At 35.9% G+C, this 18,802-nt stretch overlaps 1 protein-coding gene across 1 annotated transcript in view; it reads left to right on the top strand.

Moving 5' to 3' along the window:
* LOC150097913 (TBCC domain-containing protein 1-like) overlaps positions 1 to 18,802 on the top strand; it is a 349,586-nt gene that overhangs the window by 199,181 nt on the left and 131,603 nt on the right. The gene's annotated exons all lie outside the window — the stretch shown is intronic.

The raw sequence follows: 18,802 nt of genomic DNA, 5'->3' as shown, positions 1-18,802 counted from the left end.
TGTGCACGCAGGCACTAACACAAAGCAAATGAGGAAGAAAGCAAGAAACTAATATTGTTCCTAAAGTCCTAATGGTGCCCTCTGGCAGGCTAATTTGGTAGTCTTGGCAGTTGGGCTGAAGTTCTCATAATGTAAGTCTCCCAAATTTGGGGTAGTTTCATGCACCCAAATTTGTTGAGGTTAGGAATGTTTTTTAGAGCTGCTGAAGATTCTTTGAATAATCTTTCGTATTTCAACTTGCTGCGATGAATTATTTTTGTTTTCTTCCAACGAATTTTATGGTGGGTATCTAAGGCATGGTCTGCCAGCCCAGAGCGGCTGTACTGGTGGAACCGGATGTAGTCTTTGTGTTCTGAAATCCTGATATTTGTTGTTCTGCCTGTTTGGCCAAAGTAGGACAATTTGCAGCTGCAAGGGACACCAGGTAGGTCTATGGGAAGTGGTTGGTCTTTGGTAGAGCGGATAAGGGATGCCAACTTTTTATATGGTCTGTAACAGGAATAAGGTCATATTTTTTGAGGATATTGGTTATTTTCTCAGAGATGCCCTGGATGTAGGGGATGGTGATAGACTTGGTGTAATCTTTATTGTGGAGGGGGGGGAGTTGTGGTTTACTGGTTTAAGTATTTTTAAGTATTATAATGATATTTCATCTCTGTTACAGAGATATTGCAGCTATACAAATTGTAATGATACACAAAAAAATAACAGAATTAAGTGAAATGGAATAGGGAAAGTCTACAGTCCTAGGTATGGAGAGTGCCCTCTCTGGATTGGACAGGAAGTCTTGGTTGGAATCAGTAGCTGGAACACCCATCTAACCAACAGATATGTTTACATTAATTTACCTGAAATTTGAGAGAGAATCATTTTAAGACCAATTCCAATCATCAACTGTAAGCTGCTTTGGTTTATTCGACATTAGAAGGTACTAGATTTGAATGTAGACTTGAGTTTTTTTGTCCATTACAATTTGAATTATTTCCAACATGAATTGTTATTACCTGTATATTGTGACAAGTTGTTTGTACTTTAAATATGCTGTTTTGAAATTGAGCAAACTATCAGGTCAGGTACTTAATAAATATATTATTTCATTTTTGATTTTTTCATTGAACATTAAATGAACTATAACAATCAACTAACTGTTCAAGGTAAGTGCAGCATGTCATATTGCGTGTGCCTCAGTACAGAATGAAACTCTTTCAAGTGGCCGGAGTGACAGATTATGCATAACACAAATAACACCTAAGCCTGTCTACATGGAGGTTGGTTATCAGGTCAGGTACTTAATAAATATGTTATTTCATTTTTGGTGTTGTTTATTATCATTGAACATTAAATGAGTAACAACTAATACCTAATCCTGTCTACATGGAGGTTGTATAGGGAGTAAGCTTGCACTTGTCAGTGATTTTTTGGATGTTATAGGAGTTATGTCCATTTTTGCTAGATCAAGATTGCCAGATCAAAAATTAGGAATTTTGCCGGATTTTTGAAGTAGATTACTTATCACTTACCACTTACAGAACTTACTACCACTTTTTATCTTGAAACAAATTTTTTTAATTTTTTATCTGCCAAAAAGGACAGAGTACTTTTTCTTTCTTTGCTCAGCATGGTTCCTTACTAATTTCACCATTCTTATTTTGATCAGCTGGCTATTCCATTGAGAAGATTAGTGAACATTAAAAGTAAACACTAAAACTAAATCCATTATAGGAAATTGCATGTTGTACAGCATCTCATTGATAATGAACATAAGTTACTTTTGGAAAGAACTTAGATCACCTGAATTTGAATTGGAATGACAGTTATGCTATGCCAAAAGTATGGAAAATTCTGATCCTAACCAGCTACAAGTAGTTTGCATTTCTACATGAGTGTTATTTGTGTTATGCATAATCTGTCACTCCTGTCACTTGAAAGGATTTCATTCTGTACTTAGGAACACACAATATGGCATGCTGCGCTTACCTTGAACAATTAGTTGATTGTTATTGTTTCTTTCCTTGTTTGAAACTAGCATGTAATCTTATAACTGAGGATGGATTGAGATATTCTTTCTGAAACATTTGTTCTTGCATTAAAATACATCAGACTGCATGCTACCAGAAGTGGCTGATATATTCAGACTCACAAAGTTCTCTCCAAGCAATGAAAAGTCTAGAGCTACAGAATCATCCAGGACTTTTTGAATCAAACACCTCCTCTCTCAGTTATGAAAGCTATATTTAGTTGTCCATTTCTGTTGGATTCCAAGCCACATTGGGATCAAGGGAAATGAGGCTGCAGATACTGCAGCTAGGTCAGCTTGTTTTTCAAGCATCCACCATCTATCTGTACCACAAACTGATTACAAAACTTTTATCCCTGTGGCAGTCATCTTCAAATAGAGATGAATAATAAGATCTATGAAATGAAGCCTGAAATTAAATTATGACAGTCTAGTCTGCACAGTGTTCGAACTGAGGAAGTGGTTCTTCTTGTTTGCTTTGCATAGGTCATTGTCATCTCACATACTTTTTCCTATTAAGGAGTGATGACATGCCTGTGGATGTGAGTTCTGTAATGTTGTCAGTCATATTTGAATTAACTGTGCTCATTTCATTAATGATCTCAGTCATTATTTTAGTCATATTCACAATCTGTCCTGGTTCTATACATGCAAACAGATTTAATCAGACAACTTGTTTTTAAATTTTTATAAACAATATCTTTTACCAAATATAGATCATTTACATTACTTTTATTTATTGTGCAATGGTATTCGTTGTGTACATCCTTTTAATACCTTGTCTTTATTTGTGATATGAATTTTTGACACCCTTTTTTCATATATCGTTTTACACCAGCTTTTTATCCATTTTTTTTTTTCTGCTTGCTTTTGTACACCTTTATTTTTAGAACTACATTTATATGATATATACATTCCTATCTATTTTTATTTATGTCATTTTTACTATTTTTTTTGACTTGCATACAGTTATGATCGTTTACTGGCATAGTACGAGGGTGGTCTGAAAAGTATTTTTAAACATAATCCCCCTTAAAACTAATTACAAAATATATTTATTCCAGCAATGCTCCAGCACCATTATACTGTCCCTGTAGTGGTTCTCAGTAAGATCTGCAAAATACTCCTCTACAGCTGCAATCACTTCTTGATTCGAAGAAAAATGACCAGAGAGGAAGATTTTTAGTTTTGGGAAAAGATAGAAGTCAGAGGGAGCCAAATCTGGGGAATAGGGTGAATGTTCTAACAATTCATAGTGCAAATCCCTTAATTTTCTCATTGCCAAAACACTTTTTGTGGGTAAGTGCATTGTCCTGATAAAAGATGATTTTTTTTCTTCTGCAAACCGAGTCTTTTCTCACGAATATTTTCGTCTAGTCTGGTTAAAAGATCAGAATAATATTCCCCGGTTATTGTTTTACCCTTTTCAACATAATTAATAAACAAAATGCCTTTGGCATCTTAAAACACCGATGCCATGACCTTTCCTGCTGATAGAACCAACTTTGTCTTCTTTGGCACTGAACAACCAGCTTCTGTCCACTGTTTTGACTTCTGTTTGGATTCTGGTGTATAATGGTGAATCCAAGTCTCATCCATAGTAATAAAATGATGCACAAAATCAGTTTTATTCTTGTTAAAACGCTCCAAGCACCGTTCAGAGATTTTCGTCGGAGTGCGTTTTTGATCTGCTGTGAGCAAGCACGACACCCATCTTGTACAAAGTTTTTTCATTTGCAATTTCTCATGCAAAACATATCCTACATGTTCTTTTGAAATGCATATAGTCTCAGCAATTTCATGCGCTTTGACTCGCCAGTCACCCAATACCATATCGTGCAGTTGATCAATGATTTCTGGTGTTGTTACACTTTTTGGACGTCCTTCACGTGGCTCATCTTCAAGGCTGGTACAGCCACTTTTAGACTCAGCAGCCCATTTCTTAATTGTTGAAAATGAAGGAGAAGAGTGCCCATAAACTTTTATGAACTTCGAATGAATTTCTTTTGGCATTAAACCTCCTTTTACAAAGAATTTTATAATCGCACGATACTCAGTTTTATCCATTTCATGGGATACGACAACATTTTTGTTTAAGGCAGCTGTATAAAATAAACTACTTGGTAGAATGACTTGCAATTTCACATGGATGCTTATAAAAAATGTATCGACTTAGGGAAAAAAAGTCACTTGCCGATAGTGTTGCGATCTATAGTCGAAGTCAAGAACTTTTCAGACCACTCTATGTGCCATAAAACATTGAACAAACCAAACGACAATCTCATGGTTTTATCGGTAGTTTACAATTTGCAATTGGATTTCTTCTCTCTCTCTCTCTCTCTCTCTCTCTGGATGATCATTATGTGTCATATTTAATGGCTTCCATTCTTCAGATTTCTTACAAATGCTAAAGTACTACTCCATGCTGTGGTGCACTTTCACTTATTTCTTTTCTCCTATTCATAAAATGATTTTTTTCTTGCTAACCTTCAATCTTATTTGTAGTTTTGTTGATGACAGTACACTGCATTCCTCTTTTCCATTTGACAGCTTTGCAGTGTTCATATATCCCAAGCTTTTGGATATATGAGCTGGATCTCCAATAATCATTGCCTTATATGCTGATCTCCTTAAATGTTCATGCTTGGCAGTGTGCCACTCATATTATGCTGACTGTGGGGACTCACTTTACTATGTTTGGCTTTTCCATGTCGGGCAGGTGTATTTTCAGAAGGTTTATATTGATTGAATTTTTTTTAAATTAGCATACATAACTGTTAATTTTAAGGAAAGACAAAGTATACTATTATATTAATTAAATAACTTTAATTAATACTTCCTATATTTTGGTAATGTTACATTACCATCTTCAGGGAACATAAAAATTAATGAAATGTGCACGCAGGCACTAACACTGAACAAATATGGCTGAAGAATACAACTGAAGTCAGTCCTAGAGTCCTAAAGGGTGCCACCTAGTGTGCCAAATTGGGAATTAATCTTGGCTGTTGGGCTGATGTTCTAAGAATGCAAGCCTCCCATATTTGGGGCGGACTCATGCATCCAAATTTATTTAGGTTTGGGGAGTTTCTTAAAGCTGAGGCTGATTCTAAGAATAATCTCTTATATTTAAACTTGCTGCGGTGTAGTAATTATTATTATTATTTCGGGCAACTCCAAGGAGTCGACAGACTCATCGAGGGAGGCCCTAACATCATGTCAAGAACAACTATTTGACATTCACACAGTATCTATCATACCTCGCCTTGAACTCATTCACAGTCATAGCACCCACCAGATTCTGGCAGTTTATTCCACTCATTCACCACTCTCCAAGTAAAAAACCTAGCTCTAACACCCCTGCTAACCACATTCTTGCCCAGCTTCCATGTATCGCCCCTAGTCCTCCCACCACCAGTCCTATTCTCAAAAATATCTTCTGGATTAATCCTATAGAAACCCTTTAGTAAAATGAATGTTTCAATCATATCACTCCTTTTCCGCCTATCAACCAATTTTTGGAACCCACAAATCTTCAACCTGTTCTCATAAGGTTCATTCCACAGACCTGATATCATCTTGGTCACTCATCTCTGGATCCTCTCCACCTCCTCCGCATCAAGAAGGAACCCTGGCACCTATATCTGGGCACAGTAGTCTAGATGAGGTCTTATCAAGGCTCGATATAGTGGAACAATAACTTGTTTGTCTCTGCTTGTTAAAGTATTTTTCAGCAACCAAGTGATTTGATGAGCTGATTTAGCCACTTTTCCAATGTGCCCCCTAAACTTCAACTCCCTATCCACCAACACTCCCAAATCCCTGGCCTCATCAATCTCCTGGAGTATGGTTCCACCAATGTGATATACTGCTGCTAATCTTTTTACTCCAAAATGCATAACCTTACACTTTGCCACATTAAATTGACATCCATTTTCCCTAGCCCAGTCCTACAAACTATCCAAATCATCCTGTAAGATTTTGACATCCTGTGCACTCACAATTGCTCTACCCAACTTTGCATCATCAGCAAACAAGTGAACACTTCCTCTCAGATCCTTTCCTATATCGTTAATGAACAAATTGAAAAGTAGTGGTCCAAGAACAGAACCCTGCGGCACACCACTAGTCACAAGCCATATTTTGGACTCCACTCCTGAATAAACCACTCTCTGGTATCTCTCCATCAACCACCCTCCTGTCCATCTCACCAACCCTATATCCATCCCCCATCTGCTCCAGTTTACTGATTAGAGTTCCATGTGGTATCCTGTTAAAGGCCTTGGCAAGGTCCAGTGATTACCCTTATCCAGTTCAGCCATAACTGTGTTATAAAATGGGAGCAAGTTACTGAGGCAAGATCTACTCTTCACAAAACCATGTTGTCCCCCATACAGTATCCCATTTTCATCTATCCACTCCTGTATTCTTCTCTTGACTAATTTCTCCAAGACCTTGGCAACGATTCCTGATATGCTAATCGGTCGGTAATTTACAACAGCTGTCTTGGAACCTCCTTTATGCAGTGGAACTATTTTCCCCTCTTTCCACCCCCCTCGTGACTAACCCAGACCCGAGACTCAAATTAAACAAAATGGTCAAGGATACTGACAATTCTTTAGCCACTTCACGTACAACACGAGCTGGTATACCGTCCAATCCCACAGATGTATTGACATTGAGGTTTTGCAATAGACTACTCACCTCCACTTCATTCACTACAATTCCCGTATAATCTATTGGTTCATTCATTTCTGCAATGACATCACCTGGAAGATATATTCTTGCAAAGTGCTCGCTCAATAATTCAACTATATCAACTGATTCGGTTACCTCCCTACCATCGGCATTCTTTAAAATCATTTTGCCATATACATTTTCTTTTACTTGCAACATATCGAAAAAACTGTTTAGGATTCTCTTTAGCCTGCATGGCCAATGTTCTTTCGTAATCCTTTTTTGCTTTTCTTACCACGCTCGTTACCCTTCTAGCCTGCACTTTATACCGTTCATGTGCCTATCGGTCACCTTTCTCTTTAAATTCCCTCCATAGTTGTTTCTTCTTTTGCAGCTCAAGCTTAATGGTGTTATTCATCCATTGAACCCCTGCTTGATTTATTATTCGGACTCTAGGTATACAGTCAGCCATTGCTTCTTGCAAACACTTCTTAACCTCCTCCCATGCACTATCAACTTCTAGCCCTTGCAGTTGTACATGCCATGTCACTGAACCAATCAATCTCCTAAGCTTGTCATACTTAACAGCCCGATAATTCCACATGTACCCAGTCTTAATTGTAAATTCCACACCTTTAGCCACCTCCCAAATCAAGACCCTATGATCACTCTCACCAATTGGTGGCAACGTGATCATATTCATTACAGCCAAATTCTTAAATGCAATTACCAGGTCAAGCACTCTCCCCCCCCCCCCGTTATTTTCCATTACATGTTGTTGCAGATAGTTATCCCTTAATAACCACATAAAATAATCCAATTCCTTCCTCCCATTTGTCCTCTCCTCCTTCCAATCAGTGTTGTTACCATAGTTGAAATCTCCCATAATAATTACCCTCCTTCCACTCATTTCTTCTATTTGCTTACGCATACTATCTCCTCCATCTATTTCATCACCTGGTCTATAGCAGCACTCAACTGATTTAGTTCTGCTAGTTTCAATCTCACACCAAATAGCCTCAAATGTGCTCTTTTCTCTATCCTGCAGTTCCACTTCTATCCTTCTTGGCTGTAGCTCATCAGCTATCATCAGTAACACTCCCCCCCCCCCCCCATGTCACTCCTGAACACACCATACCCCTAAGAAGGCTTTCTTTCAACATATTTTATAGCAGGTGTCCAAAGCATGGTCAGCAAGTCCTGAGTGGCTGTAATGGTGGAAACGGATATCAGATATCCTGATATTAGCTGTCCTGCCTGTTTGGCTGTAGTAAGACAGTTTGCAACTGCAAGGGACCTGGTAAACTCCAGGTAGGTCTAGAGGAAGTGGCTGGTCCTTGGGAGAGCAGATAAGAGATGTCAATTTTTTAAGAAACTCCCCAAACCTTAATAAATTTGGATGCATGAGACTACCCCAAATATGGGAGGCTTGCATTCTTAGAACATCAGCCCAACAGCCAAGATTAATATCCAATTTGGCCCACTAGGTGGTACCTCAGCCATATTTGTTTAGTGTTAGTGCCTGTGTGCACATTTCATTAATTTTTATGTTCCCTGAAGATGGTAATGTAACATTACCGAAATATAGGAAGTATTAATTAAAGTTATTTAATTAATATAATAGTATACATTGTCTTTCCTTAAAATTAACAGTTATGTATCACCAACATATAAGTATCTACAAGAAGAAAAATTAGCATACATATTAAACTCTACATTTTGTACAATTAAGAAAGCTCATGTATTAGCATATGTTAGCTTTCTTAATTGTAGAAAATCTGAAATGCAATTCGAACTGTATATATATTTACAAAGCTTTATATGTGTATATTATTTGCTTTAGAAAATTTGCTATATATAAATAATTCGCTTTTTGAACTCGGTGCATTACAAACAGGTGTTACTATATATTTTCTGCATCTGAAAAATTTAAAGAGGTTGTCAGGACAAATGTATTTAGATAGATACTGTATTTGGTGCTACAATAAAACTGTTTTGCTTGTATGTATGCAAGTATTGGATCACAGCTCCATGAACACACAACTCGGAAAACTAAACTCACTACTAGATGAAGCTGTACACTTAGATGGAGATACCCTAAAAAAACTTAATTTGCTAGAACCCCTTGGTTCTATGGTCTGCCTAAGATACTTAAGGAAAGCATTCCTCTTCATCCAGTTGTTGACTGTATAGATTTTTCTACTTATTGCATAGTGAAATTTTTAGCACATTTATTGAAAGCTCAAATTGGTAATTCCTGCTGCTCCTTAAAATTCATCTGATTTTCTAGTTATTGTGAAAAATGTTTCCCTACAGTCTATTGATCTAATGGTTAGCTCCGATATAGAATCTGTTTACTATGTACCTCTAGTGGGTGCACTACATCCACTTTCAGAAGCATTTCTACAAGATATAGTGAAATCATTCAACTTTGTTGTTCACTCCAGATATTTTATTTGCCAAAATAAGTTTTACAGTCAAGTTGTGAAGGAACTGCCATGGGAAGTCCACTCTCTTCTGCTCTCAAACTTTTATGTAGAATATTTAGAAGACATTCTGTTCTCATCCATGCACCATAAGCTTCATTTTGGGCTTGTGATATAGACGTTTTTGCAATCTGCCATAATGAAGAAGCATTATCTACTTTTTTTTATCTAATATAAACAATCTACATCTATAATTTAAATTTATTATGAAAGTAGAAAAAGATGACAAATTATCCTTCTTAGATATTCTACTCCTCCACTCACCATCAGACGAATTAATTACACCATCAGATGAATTAATTACTTCCATTTATTGAAAGCCTAGTTTCGCTGGATGCTACATTCAACAACAATCTGCTCACCATTCACTCAGAGAAGAATGGAATTATATGTTCCATATGTTCTACCCCTCAACAATTACAGCAAGAACTCTTAAATATCAAACACCATATGAAAACTCAATGGCCTCTAAGAATGGACTGTACATCTTTTTGATTTCTATAATCCTAGTTCAGATAACAAGGAAACTGTACATAGTCCAAATCCCATATATTTCTGGCATCTCAGAACCAATTTCCAGGATTCTTAAGCAATACAATTTTAGTGACTAGTTTTCTTCCTATCAAAAATAATTATCATGGTTTCCATTTACCAAAGATAAATGCTCTCCTGTGGCTCTTCTTGGTGTCTGCCAAGTTCCTTGTGACTGACATTGTTCTTATTTCAGGCAAACTGGATTCTCACTGGAAAAGAGAGTACAAGAACCACCAGTCTTACATTAGCAACAAGAAATCTGAAAAAAATCTGGCTTGGCACAGTATGGAATAGATATGGACCACAATATCCTATGGTCTGAAACATGCTTACTTCATCTGTGTCACTATGAATTTGGACATTTGTTTAAAGAAGGTGCTGATGCCTTGCTTGACCATCCAAGCTTAAATCAGAATGATTTAAGTTTGGGTTGTCACTCTCACTATCTAAGGTACAGGAGAGTCTTATTCTAATCATACATCATTAAAGTTTTTAAAATTTATTTTAATAATGAACAACTAATAATATGGCATTTCTTTAGTTATACTTTTGCATTGTTTTGTATATAAATATCATGCAGCTCTGTTTCAAATCAGTCCATTTTTTTGTGTACTGTTTTGTAAATAACTATTGTTGCACTGACGATGGATGGCCTGATGATCATCTTAGCCTTTGATTATGTAATATTCAGGCTGAAATATATGGCTTTAAAAATAAATATTGTTTACTTATCGTCTTGTGTTTCACTTGAATTAAAGAAACCTCATGGCAGAAGTATCTCTTATGGAACTGTAAGATAGAAGAGTCACTGACAAAAAAAAAAAAAAAAAGTGATGAAAGTGGAATTCATTAACAGGTGTATAATCCTGATGATAATTGGAAATTGTTTATGTATATATTACTATGGAAAAAGTATATACTGATCATTAGTGAATAAAATAATATTCTTAGAAAACAAAGCAAAACAAGCATAACAAATTGTACAAGATGATTTGCTTTTCCATCAACCCACTATATTCCTGCCATGACTAGATGAATCACTTGATCATCAGCATTATTAGTTCATTGGATAATAATCCCCTCCCTATATTTACTGTGCTTTCAATGTATATGGCCTGGTTGGCTGAGTGGTTAGCATATCCTCTCTCCAACTAGGTCATTGGTTCAAATCCTGCATGGGCATGCATGTTTGTGATTGTCTTTAGGGAGGTGATGAATTTCATTGCCCCATTTATTGGTGGCCTGAAATGACTTGAAAAAGTTCCTAGTCTCTAGAGCAGGGTTTCTGGACTATGTAAAAAATAAATAAAAAGATACAAAAACTTTAAAATTAATAAAATAGAAAAAAAATCCTAACCCACTCATGGTTCTAATGTACTGTAGGCCTATAACCTTATGTGAATGAGAATCACATAAAAAAGTACAATTGCTGTTTATTATTTGATTAGTTATTTATTTGCAAACAAATCTCTCTCTCTCCTTATAAGTTTATTTAATTGCGCTTATCATAAACATAAAGATGCATGTCTAGATTTTATAGAATTGTAAAATCTTTCATGATATGCGACTTTGTAACTTATCATTATTAATTTAATTCTATATTAATAGAATAAGTAATAAGTTTTAATAAGTAAATATTTGATCCTAAGTATCTTAGGACATCGTCAGTACAGTTAATTCAAACAATACTAGGAATAATATAACATTGTAATCATGCGCTAGAGCGCATGATTACAATGGAATCCCAATAGGCATGCAGTAGCATGTTATAGAATTAAATTAAAACATAACTGAGGGGAAAAAATTACATTAAAATAAGATAACATATATAAAAAAAAATTATTTTGCACAACTTTGTAAGACAATTTCCCATACTTTAGGATTAGCAAGAACATCATTATGGTTTAGATTTGGTCTGTGAAGTAGGGTTTCTGCACTTTCTTTATATAAATGTTCACGTTTATATAAAGATATATGTAAAAGTTTGGTGTTTTCTCAATGGATCCTATGGTTTGGGTTTTCAACTCTGTGTTGAGCGAGGCCAGATTTCTGTGGTTTGATAAGACAGATATGGTCTTGATGTTCCGAAATGCGTTTATGAACAGATCTACCTGTCTGTCTATAGTAAGACAATTTACAGGATCATGGAACCTCGTTCACGCCAGGCAGCATCAGGGGTGAGAGTTTGTCCTTAGGAGAAGGTAACAAGTTATAGATCTGGTTGATGGGTTTGTAGGTAGTAGCAAGTTTGTATTTCTTCATAATTTTTGAAAGGTTTTCAGAGATGCCTTTGACATAAGGTATAGGAATTCCTATGGGCTTGTTCTTGTCTGGGTTGATGTGTGGGGAAGTGACTGATGATTTTTTGAGTTGTTTTAAGATTGTATCCATTTAGTATGGCTGTATTTTTGATTATTTCCAATTCTTGGTTTAGAGATTCTTCAGAGGAGCAGAATCTGTGTGTTCTGGTTACTAATGATTTAATGATGCCAAATTTTTGAGTTAGTTGATGAGCAGAAGAATTATGAATGTAGCAACCTGAAAATGTCGGCTTGTAATCGAAGTGGAGATGGAACCATCTTCTTTTCTTTGTATGTGTAAATCCAGAAAGGAGATACCCAGTGGAGATTCTTTTTCTAGCAAAAATTTGCTGCGAGGATGAAGAAAGTTTATTTTATCTAGAAACAGGTGTAATTCTTGTTCGAAATGATCCCAGACAGCAAAGACATCATCGACATATCGTAGCCAAATTTTTGATTTGGGTTTAACCCTTTAACTGCTATGGTTGAGTTAACTCGAGCGGAGAAAAAAATGGCACCCTCAAGTGGACACCTCTTGCAGATTATGCAAATTTTATAAAAACACTATTATTGCCATTTTTGTGAGTGAACAAGTGTATAACAAGAATGTATGATGCTGTCTGGACTTCTTACTTTTAAGAATTTTAATTGATTTTATTTATAAATTTTTTGCAAAATTAATTCAGCACATGGGACAATGTCAGTAGAATATAAAATCAGCAGTTAAAGGGTTAAACGTGAAAATTTTTTCTTCAAGGTATTCTAGAAACAGGTTTGCTAAGTTTGGCGATAAGGAAGACCTCTGTTGCTGTTCCTTCCTCTTGCTTATAAATTTTTTCTTTCCAAATGAAGTAACCAGACATAATAACAAATTTGAATAATTCAGCAATATCAGACAGAAATGTTTGAGTTAACAAGTCTACCGTTTCCTTATGGGGAATATTACTGAAGAGGGAGACAATGTCGAAGCTAATTAGAATGTCAGTTTTCAACAGTTGAATGTCTTTTATTTTTGTGTGAAACTCTCTAGAATTTTTAATTGATCAGGCTGAGTGGCCTATGTGAGGTGGAGAAGGTTAGATAAAAATCTTGATAACTGTAAGTCGGGCTGCTAATAGAATCCATGACGGATATGAGTGGAACGTTATTCTTGTGAAGCTTAGGTAAGCCGTATATTCTAGGAGGTCCAGCATGGTATGTCCTAAGTTTTTTTAGTGTCTCTTCATCTAAGGAAGGGGTTTCATCAAGTAATGAAAGATTTTGTCTGTGAAGTAGGGCTTCTGCACTTTCTTTATATAAATGTTCATGTTTATATAAAGATATATGTAAAAGTTTGGTGTTTTCTCAATGGATCCTATGGTTTGGGTTTTCAACTCTGTGTTGAGCGAGGCCAGATTTCTGGTTTTGATAAGACGGATATGGTCTTGATGTTCTGAAATGCGTTTATTAACAGATCTACCTGTCTGTCCATAGTAAGACAATTTAAAGGAGCATGGAACCTTGTACATGCCAGGTAGCATCAGAGATGAGAGTTTGTCTTTAGGAGAAGGTAACAAGTTATAGATCTGGTTGATGGGTTTGTAGGTAGTAGCAAGTTTGTATTTCTTCATAATTTTTGAAAGATGTTTGGAGATGCCTTTGACATAAGGTATAGGAATCCTATGGGCTTGTTCTTGTCTAGGTTGATGTGTGGGGAAGTGACTGATGATTTTTTGAGTTGTTTTAAGATTGTATCCATTTAGTATGGCTGTAATCAAAAATACAGCACACAGATTCTGCTCCTCTGAAGAATCTTTAAACCAAGAATTGGAAATAATCAAAAATACAGCCATACTAAATGGCTATAATCTTAAAACAACTCAAAAAATCATCCGTCACCTCCCCACACATCAACCTAGACAAGAACAAGCCCATAGGATTCCCATACCTTATGTCAAAGGCATCTCCAAACATCTTTCAAAAATTATGAAGAAATACAAACTTGCTATTACCTACAAACCCATCAACCAGATCTATAACTTGTTACCTTCTTCTAAAGAAAAACTCTCACATCTGATATATATGGATGATGTGTTCTCTATTTGGTCTCATGTCCCAGCCACATTAGATTCCTTCCTCAGTCACCTCAATAGTCTACATCCAAGAATCCAGTTTACGATGGAAAAGGAAAATAACAATAGTTTACCCTTCCTATACACCTTAGTAACATGCCTTCCTAATGGTAACCTTTCTTTCTCTGTATATGGAAAACCTACGCATACATTTAAAAAAAAATTTTTTTTAAATAATGAACCTGTGGTGCCATTATAATTAAAAGAAACACACGTATTAACCACAGTGAAAATTATTTAATTGTAAATATTTCATCCTAAGTATCTTAGGACATCATCAGTATAGTAGTTTAAAACAATAATAGGAATAACATACAGTTAGGGTGCATGATTACAATAGAATCTCATTAAACGTGCGTAACGTGTTACAAAAGTTAAAAAAATAAATAAATAAAATTATGATAATTATTATTATTTAACACAATTTTGTATGACAATTTCCCATACTTTAGGAATAGTAAGAAAGTCGTTGCAGTTTAAGTTTGGTCTGTGTAGTAGGACTTCAGAACTTTCTTTGTATAAACGTTCATGTTTATATAAAGATCTGTGTAAAAGTTTAGACTTTTCCCAACGGATCCTATGGTTTGGATTTTCAATTCCGTGTTGAGAGAGGCCAGATTTCTGTGGTTTAAAAAGACGAATGTGTTCTTGATGTTCCGAGATGCATTTCTGAACAGACCTACCTGTCTGTCCAAAGTAAGACAATTTGCATGAGCATGGAATCTCATAAATGCCACACAACATCAAAGGTGAGAGTTTGTCCTTAGGAGAAGGTAACAAGTTGTAAATTTGGTTGATAGGTTTGTAAGTGGTGGCAAAATTGTATTTCTTCATAATTTTAGAAAGACGTTCGGAGATGCCTTTGACATGAAGTATGGGAATCCTATGAACCTCTTCCTGTGTGGTTTTGATGTGTGGAGAAGTGACTGATTTTTTTTAGTTGTTTTAGGATTATATCCATTTAGGATGGCTGTATTTGACCAAATATGACCGAAAAATGAATTTACTTCTTCGAGATCGCAATACTTATGCCAAATTGGATTATGATCCAACAAAATGTCAACTCAGAAAATTAAATAAGCTACTTAATGAAACTTCCTCCTTAGATGAAGAAACAATCAAAAAACTTAAGATCTCCTAGAATTTATGGCTTACCTAAGCTACACAAAACTAATGTTCCACTTAGACCCTTCACATAGGCCATTCTGTCTCTTCAATCAAAAATTCTATCGAGTTTCACACAAAAATTAAAGACATTCAACTATCAAAAACTGACTTATTAATCAGCTTTGACATTGTCTCCCTCTTCACAAACATTCCCCATAAAGAAACAATAGAATTACTAACTCAGAAATTTCTGTCTGATATAGTTGAATTGTTCAAGCTTGTTATTGCATCAGGTTACTTCACCTGGAAAGGTCAAATTTACAAGCAAGAAGAAGGAACAGCAATGGGATCTCCTTTATCACCAAACCTAGCAAATTTGTTTCTAGAACACCTTGAGGAAAATATATTCGCTTTTGAACCCAAACCAAAAATTTGGTTAAGATATGTCAGCGACGTATTTGCAATCTGGTATCATCCCGAACATGAATTACAACTGTTTCTAGATAAAATTAACTTTCTTCATCATCGCATCAACTTTACATTAGAAAAAGAATCTCCAGAGGGTATCTCCTTTTTGGATTTACACATCCAAAGGAAAGAAGATGGTTCCATCGACGCATCTGTCTTTCGCTAGCCTACATTCTCAGGTCGCTACATTCACAATTCTTCCACTCATCATCCATCTCAGAAATCTGGCATTATTCAATCACTAGTTTCCAGAGCACACAAATTCTGCTCCTCTGAATCTTTAAACCAAGAATTAGAAGTGATCAAAAATACAGCCATCCTAAATGAATATAATCCTAAAACAACTCAAAAAATTATCATTTACTTTTCCACACATCAAACCAGACAGGAAGAAGTCCATAGGATTCCCATACCTTATTTCAACGGCACTCCGAACATCTTTCTAAAATTATGAAGAAATACAATTTTGTCACTACTTATTTATAACTTGTTACCTTCTCTTAAGGACAAACTCTCACTTTTGATGTTGCCTGGCGTTTATGAGATTCCGTGCTCATGCAAATTGTCTTTGGACAGACAGGTAGGTTTGCTCAGAAACGCATCTCGAAACATCAAGACCACATTTGTCTTTTTAAACCACAAAAATCTGGCCTCCCTCAACACGGAATTGCATATCCAAACCATTGGATCCATTGGGAAAAGTCTAAACTTTTACATAGATCTTTATATAAACATGAATGTTTATACAAAGAAAGTTCTGAAGCCCTACTACACAGACCAAACTTAAACTGCACCGACGTTCTTACTATTCCTAAAGTATGGGAAATTGTCATACAAAATTGTGTTAAATAATAATAATTTTTATTATTTTATTTATTTATTATTATTTTTTAGCTTCTGTAACACGTTACGCACGTTTAATGAGATTGTAATCATGTGCCCTAACTGTATGCTATTCCTATTATTGTTTTAAACTACTGTATTAATGATGTCCTAAGATACTTAGGATAAAATATTTACAATTATATAATTTTCACTGTGGTTGATATGTGTGTTTCTTTTAACTACTCATACAGGCAGATACATTCACAAATTCATCCACCATCTCCCCTCCTAGCAATATGGCATTATTAAAACTCTGACCGATAGGACCCAAAATCTTTGTTCCAGTAAAACTGCCCTTTCTGAATCGAACTCAAATACATACACAATGCCTTCCTTTCCAATGGCTATAATGACTACAGAATTAAAAAAATAATCAAGTCCTTCCCCATTCCCCGACCATCTCTTCAGAAGGACTTCAGAAATGCCATCACCATTCCTTACATCCGTGGTACTTCAGAAAAATAGCCAGATCATTAAAAAAGTACAACCTCCATACAGCTTTTAAGCCCCACCGTAAACTTGCTACCCTTATCTGCTCCACTAAAGACCAGCTCCCTCCTCTTTCAATGCCTGGTGTATATAGAGTACCTTGTTCCTGTAAACTTGCCTACTTCGAACAAACAGGCAGGTCAGCATCCATCCGGTTAGAAGAACACGGTTCTTACATCTGCAAACACGATTATGGTCAATCTGGCCTTGCAGACCTGGTTTGGATACTTCCCACAGGAACTCCTGGGAAAAAACTACTATGCTCCACCATAGTAAATTCAAAAAAAGAAAGACTATTCTTGGAATCTGCACTCGGAATCAACCTAATTTAAACGAATATGTGCATTAAACTTCCCAAAATTTGGGAAAGTTTAATTATCAGAGATCCCTCTTTACATCCTAGGCCACCTGCAAATGCCCATAGAGGGTGCACCACCTAGATAGGACTTTAGTTTCACTCTATATTGTATTTGTATGTGTGTTGTTACAAAACGTTTTTGTAAACCCCGAAGATGTCTCTGTGACGGAGACAAAATATTGGAAGTATTAAAATTAGTTTTAATCCTTTCTCAGTGCTGTTAATATTCCATTAAACCTCTAACATGAATTCTTCTGACAACCTAGTACTGTGGATGTAAATGCCATTTCCACAGGATTACGCAGATCTATTTTTTATTGCTGTATATATTTTAATTTTCTTTATAAATGTTTGCATGTAAAAAACTAATTATTTGGCATAAACTCCGTAGTTGTCATTTGGTATGCACTAGAACTGTATGTTGTTAAATCTTGCTTGAAGATATTTCATTAAGAACTATCTCATTCAGGATTTAACAAGTTTAAAACACAAAAGGAATATGCTTGTATCTAGGTAAAAATTTGAATAACTTAAAATTCTGTAAAGTAACATATTTTGAAAATTTTGATAAGTATATACATATGAAATTACTACCTAACTTTATATATTAGCAGTGGAAGAAAGTTTTGTAAATTATGTGTGACCAAGTAGTAATACAAGTTCAAAGTTCACGAGCCATACACTGGGATTAGTGAAATAGCCTCAAGCAGTCACGTACGCACGGAGCATGTAGCGCACGTGGGATTCTCGGAAGACACTATGGGAGAAGACAAGAACTGCGCGCAGAAGAATTCAGTACCATGTGGAGATACGTGACAGAAAGGGTGCCATTATGGGGTGAATATAAAATACCTGGAATCCCCTAGCAATGCTCTCTTGCTCTTGTTCTCTTGTTGCTCTTGGGTTTGACATAGGCTCCCATCATTCAAGGGTCGCTACCTGAGCTATTCACAATGACGAGCAGATGAAAGGTTCAACGTAGCAGTGTACAGATGGAGAAAATAGCGGCCAGGTAGCGAGCTAAATGAGTGCAGTTTCGTCAGCGTGCCGAGAAAGTCTGTGTAAGCTGATCGATGTGCAGTACCATGTGGACCAACCTAGGCTGAACTGTTCCCATCTACACCAGAGAGGAAAGATTGTTATACCGAGATCCAAGCCAGGCCCAGGAGAATCGACAGTCCTGACAAAGAGTTAATATACTGAAGACAAGAAATTAAAGGTTGAGAGAAAAGCCTGATGAAATCACGGATCTGGTAAAGTACAAACCTTTAGTTATTTTTGTATGGAAAGAAGAGTCATTGTGTGTTAGAGAACAAGGACACTCTTTAATAGACCTCTAGTTATTTTAAAGGCAGGACTGCAATATATAA

Source organism: Typopeltis vanoorti, chromosome 16, assembly GCF_054136105.1.
Source record: "Typopeltis vanoorti isolate ZY-2024b chromosome 16, IOZ_Tvanoo_1.0, whole genome shotgun sequence".
NCBI lineage: Eukaryota > Metazoa > Arthropoda > Arachnida > Uropygi > Thelyphonidae > Typopeltis > Typopeltis vanoorti.
This window is presented reverse-complemented; position numbering and strand designations above follow the sequence as displayed.